This window comes from Nelumbo lutea, chromosome 6 (genome assembly GCF_056320005.1).
Source record: "Nelumbo lutea isolate HS-2025 chromosome 6, American lotus-T2T, whole genome shotgun sequence".
Taxonomy (NCBI): domain Eukaryota; kingdom Viridiplantae; phylum Streptophyta; class Magnoliopsida; order Proteales; family Nelumbonaceae; genus Nelumbo; species Nelumbo lutea.
Window position 1 is genome coordinate 39,760,560 of NC_142689.1, and position 5,563 is coordinate 39,766,122.

General features: G+C 36.7%; 1 non-coding gene across 1 annotated transcript; it reads right to left on the reverse strand.

Moving 5' to 3' along the window:
• Positions 1 to 1,998: 1,998 nt before the first annotated feature.
• On the reverse strand, positions 1,999 to 2,070 carry TRNAM-CAU (transfer RNA methionine (anticodon CAU)). The gene has a single exon. It is a non-coding gene; the product is annotated as a tRNA-Met (tRNA).
• Positions 2,071 to 5,563: the final 3,493 nt, after the last annotated feature.

The following is a 5,563-nucleotide window of genomic DNA, read 5'->3' on the forward strand; positions in this document are numbered from 1 at the left end:
ACAATTGCCCTAGTTTCTTGTGCAACATGGTGAAAAATACTATGGTTGATCCATTGTCGGATTTGGCCTACAGTTTTCCTATGCATGATTCCCCATTCATCACCTTGACTTGTCAATTACCTTTGCTTCATCACCTCTTATGGATAGGGACAAATCCTTGCAATAAAGAATGTCTTCAATTCTAGGTTTTCAAATAGCATAGTTCGATGAAGTCAATTTTATCATAATACCCGAGGGTTCCTCCATTTATATCAACACAAACAATTAATTTAAACAAACCAGCTCTGATACCACTATTGGGGAAAATACACTACAATAGTAGAGATGAGTGTAAAAACAATCACAGGACAGCAAGAACCTTTCCCCCAAGTTTTTGTGTCGAAATGGGTTTGCCAACAACAATGATAACAAATAAGCAACGCAGCCAAGTAACAGAAAAACGCAAATAGCAGTCACCACACAATAGCACACCAGAATTTTTACGTGAAAAAACCCAAAACCGGGAAAAAACCACGGGACCTATGGTCTGTAAAAGTCTTTAACCAATTCAAAAATTAATGGATACAGCAGTCATCTTTAGTTGCAACTAGAGACTTACAAACATCAAGGAAATAATCCTTAGCTCACAAGTACAACATTAACATCACCAAATGCAAGGTGGATACAACAAAACAAAAGTTTATATCTCACCAAATTGCTATAAATCTGAACTGAGAAGAAGATGAAGTAAGAACCAACAAATCTGAACTGAAGTGGGATTCTTAACTCCAGTACTTAAACTCATCAAGAACGAGCTTGAAAGCACATCCGAACTTGCCCTTGAATGAAATAGGAACCAGCTCTTTCTTCTCTTCTTCACAAAACTCAAAACCCATAAACCCTTGGTTCTTTTCTCTGTTTTTCTTCTCCTTCGCGTCTTGCTACGATGGTTATGAGTAGACCTGTTCATGGGCCAGGTGGCCAGCCCGCATAAAATTCGAGTTAGGCTCGGGCTTTGCCAAAATAGCTCGGCCCGAGCCCGACCCGGACCGCATAAAATTCGAGCTAGGCTCGGGCTTTGCCAAAATAGCTCGGCCCAAGCCCGACCCGGCCCGACCTATAGTTAAACCTAAGTAAAAACCCTATGTGATGTCAATTTGAATAAATTTTTTTATTTAAGAAGGTTGTTGATTCACTTGTAGGCCCATTGTTCATTTAAATAGGAAAAAAAAAACATTTGAATTAAAATAGATAATATTCATTTGAATAGGGAAAAAATCAAATTTCTTTTATTAGGTCGGGCTTCGAACTCGGGCTTCGGGCTTTTTATCAAAGTCGGGCTTCGGGCTCGGGCTCAAGCCTAATATTTTTCTATTAATAAAGAATAAAAGCCCGACCTAAGCCCGGCCCGGCCCAGCCCATGAACAAGTCTAATTACGAGTGAGAGCAAAAGGCAGGAGCCGTTTTAGCTTCCACAATACGACTCCTTTTGGGAACATGAAAAGGTGGAGTGAGCCCCTCATATGGGCTGGACCCACACCCAACACAAACGGGGTTAGCTTAAGTAATATGAACAATGACTTTGAAGTCACCCTTGTGCACAAATATCAGTGGCTCGTATGGTGTGTTATATAGACTTGTACTCACTTCTAGAAAATCAAAACGGGATCTGCCGAAAGCAAAAAGGTAGCAGTAGCACAAATAAAGCTTTGTTAAACTGCCTTAGCTGATACTAAATTGTAATGGCAGATGCCATGGACAAAAAGTCGAAAACTATAGTTAGTTAAAACTGGCACAAACGAACTCCGTCATAAAAGCAACAAAAATAACCTGATTCATCCAAAAAAAACCAATAAGAGGCATCAAACGGGTCGATAACTTGCCACCTGTCCTACTGATTGGGAGTATTATTTGCTCGGGTTGGGCTTAATGGATCCGCTCCGGCCCATTGAAATAAAAGGTTTTTCTAACCCATTATCAATCAAAAAGAGAATCTGGGAGCTTGGAAACTTTTCTCCATATCAGAGCCAGGTTTCGATCCTGGGACCTGTGGGTTATGGGCCCACCACGCTTCCGCTGCGCCACTCTGATTTATATGGAAGTGTCCCATAAACTCCTTATAGCCAATTTCTCATTTATTTGTGGATCATTCTCATTCTCCTCTTGTCTAATTGCCATCACAGCCTCTTGGCTAGTAAGGATTTTCGATGACTTTTGGTCTCTATAAAAATGTCAATGGTAACAAACACAACTACAAGGCAATATCAATTATTTAGTCAAACCTATCATGGGTTGGACCATTTTGGTATTGGGCTTCGGCCCATCCTACAGAATGGCCCATGGAATGAATATTCTTGACTAGATATCCAAAGCCTTAGAATCTCTTGGGATTCCAAGGCTAAGTAGTTCAATTTATTCAATTATGTTATTTGAGACAACTTGATAAAAATCTTCTTGATCTGAACCATACATGGCCTATGTAGAATACTTAGCTGGATTTGGGGTGGGGTGGGGTGGGGTGGGGGACTCTAGCTTGATCAGAAAACTATCAAATAAATAAATAAATTTTCCAAAGGTGTAGTTTCATTTTCTTTTGACTGTTCAAAAGTGATTCAATCTTGTAATTAGTCAGGTTCATATAATTAATTAGATCAATTTTTTGGAGACAAAATTATTTAAATCAAGCTTATAAATAGAATATTTTTTATTATTGGAAATATTTACATATCATACGACATTAACGCAGTGTTTAAGATGCCAAACAAGGACCACCTGGTTGGTGTTTGGTATTGCGGCCTTCATCTGTCATTATGTCGAAAAATAGTCGTAAGTGCAACACATTCCATTCCTTTTGTTTCTTTTTTTTTAATAGGTTTGATAAAAATATATGCTGAGTAGGCAGTTAGGTGGTGTTTGGTTCATTAGTTTGTTTATGATATATTACCTATCTCAATTCTTCTACATGAATTTAAATACTCCAATCTACTTAAATTACTTAATCAAAGTTTATTTTTTAGAATGAAAAATCAAGCATGTTTTTTTGCTTCTCTTAGTGTTAGTAAATTGTTATATGTAGAAGAGAAGCTTATATGCGGTGAATCAAACAACCCCTTAAGGATTTATTGAAAAAGAAAGAAAAACTCTTAGGTACACTTTTCACTCTCTAGGGTTGCAGTGGTGAGGATGGTGGCAACAACGTTTTCAAACCGCTTTTGATCCGGGCGGTCAGACCGTTTGGCCTGGAAATTGTCCAGGCAACTGGTTCCGTTTTACCCCAAACCCAGAATCTGGTAAAAAATCGTTGAAAAAGTCAATAAACCATTGACCTGGGTGGTCGAACCATCGATCGTTCAATGGTTTTTGACCTTTTTTATATTTTTAATTATTTTTTAATTATTTTTAAATTTTCTATCAAAACGGGATGTCTGTTCGAATGGGACAGTCAGACCGTCAACCTAGAAACCGGTGGCTAGAACGGTTCTATTTCCGTGTCATTTTTTAAAACGTTGGGTGACAATAGTGGCACTTGGCAGCTCATATTTATTTTTCTTTTTTTTTTTTCCTTTTGGTTTTAATAAATCCATCTCTAGATAGGACTGGCAATTTTGACCTCAACCCATTTGACCCATCTAATCCACCCACTTGAAAACCCACCCATACCCACCTGTTCTAATCATGAGTCAACATGGGTTGAATGACCCATTAAGATAAAGTGAGGAGGGTCAGGGTCGGGTTGGATCGAGGGTTACCCATTGACCCTCAACTTTAAACTTCTTCCAAAATTTCTAACCTTGCTTTGATAGTTTCTTCTTCTCTATAACATTTAGGGTTTTCTTCTTCTCTATTTAGGGCTTGCTCAAATAGCCACCATTCTTGCTATTTAGGGCTCGTTCAACTTGCTATTTCCCATCAAGCCACTACAACGATGCCACCATGCATTCTCACCAATGTTTTTGAACTATTTTTGACCCAAATGGTTGGATTGTTCGGCCTAGGAACCATCCAAGCAACCAGTTCCATATCACCTTACCTGGTCCTTGGACAAAAATCATTAATTTGGTCAGCAACCCATTGACTTAGATAGTTGAACTGTTGGCCCGTTTGACACGGACAACAGTTTTTGCTCATTTTTTATTTTAATTATTTTTAATTATTTTTAATATTTAAGTTAGAGCAGGCCATCCATTCGAACTAGGAGATTGAACCGCTGACTCAAAAACTGATGGCCAAAGCAGTTGTAGTTGTGGGTCGATTTTTAAAACCTTGATTCTTGCCGCCCCTAGCAACTACACCATAATCTCTTTCCAATGGCAGATGGAGTTGTTAGGAACACTATTCCAAAGATTTTTGTCAGTGTTCCTCCCCCTAGGTTTTAAAGCAACAACAGATTGATGTCGATGATTCAATAGAGTAGAAGATGCTGGCGATTCAACAGACAATAGAACAGAGGTTACTGGCGATTGAACAGAGCAAGGAGAAGAAACAGGGGCGAGCAATCAGGGATAGATGATGCCGGAAAGTGAGACGAGACCATCTGATCCAGGAGTCACAGCCGCAGCCATTTTTTTAGATTATTTATTATTTTTGTATAGTTTATGTGATTATTGCATTTTAGTTTTTTGATGGAATATATAATGACGAGAAGATTATTATTATCTTATCATTTTCTGCGATTATTTTTTTGCAATTTTTCTTTTGTAGCAGAAATATATAATTTCTAGAAAATTTTATTATCATTTTCTATATTTTTCTCTATGGTTATTGTTTTGCAATTTCTGGTTTTTGGCTAAAAATATATGTTTTTGAAAATTTTTATCATTTATATGTTTTCAGAAATTTTTATCAATTTGTGCATTTCTGCTATTGTTTGGAATTTTCCTGCAACCTTTTTGTATTTTTTTTTTTTTGCATTTTCCTGCAATTTTTATATTTCAATGCAATTTTTGTATTTTCTTTAATTTTCTATGTTTTTATAATCTCTATTTTATACTTTTGTTTAATTTTTTATTATTTCCAATTTTTTCCACAATTTCTGATGTTTTACACTAAATTTATATTTTACTATTCGTTGTGTTTTTATGCATTTTGTATTTTTATTCAAAAAATTGATTTTTTTTGTTGATATATATATATATATATATATATATATATTTCTTTGTTTTTTCTTCTGCAATTAAAATAGAAAAGGTAAAAAAAGTCTAATTTGAATAATTGAATTAGAGGGTCAAATAAGTGGATCAGGGTGGGCAGCAAATAGGTTAGTGGGTCAATATGGGTGGATTGGTACTCAATCCAATTTCTCACCTGCACCCCACAACGTCCCATAGCACATCCCCACCGTGCATTGGGAACATCTCCTGATGATAGTACCAATCCTGATAGTATTATCATCAAGAAATATTCCCAATACGCGGTGGGAATGTATTATGGGACACTGCAGGGCAATCTTGTGGGGGGCAATCTTATAACTTTTTGTATTTAAAAATTTTTTCAAACTGAACCTTAAGAAACAAAATCGATTAATTGTTTACACGCGGCTCACTCCTCCCTTGGTTTACATGGTGTTGCTTTAAAGCAACTTGAT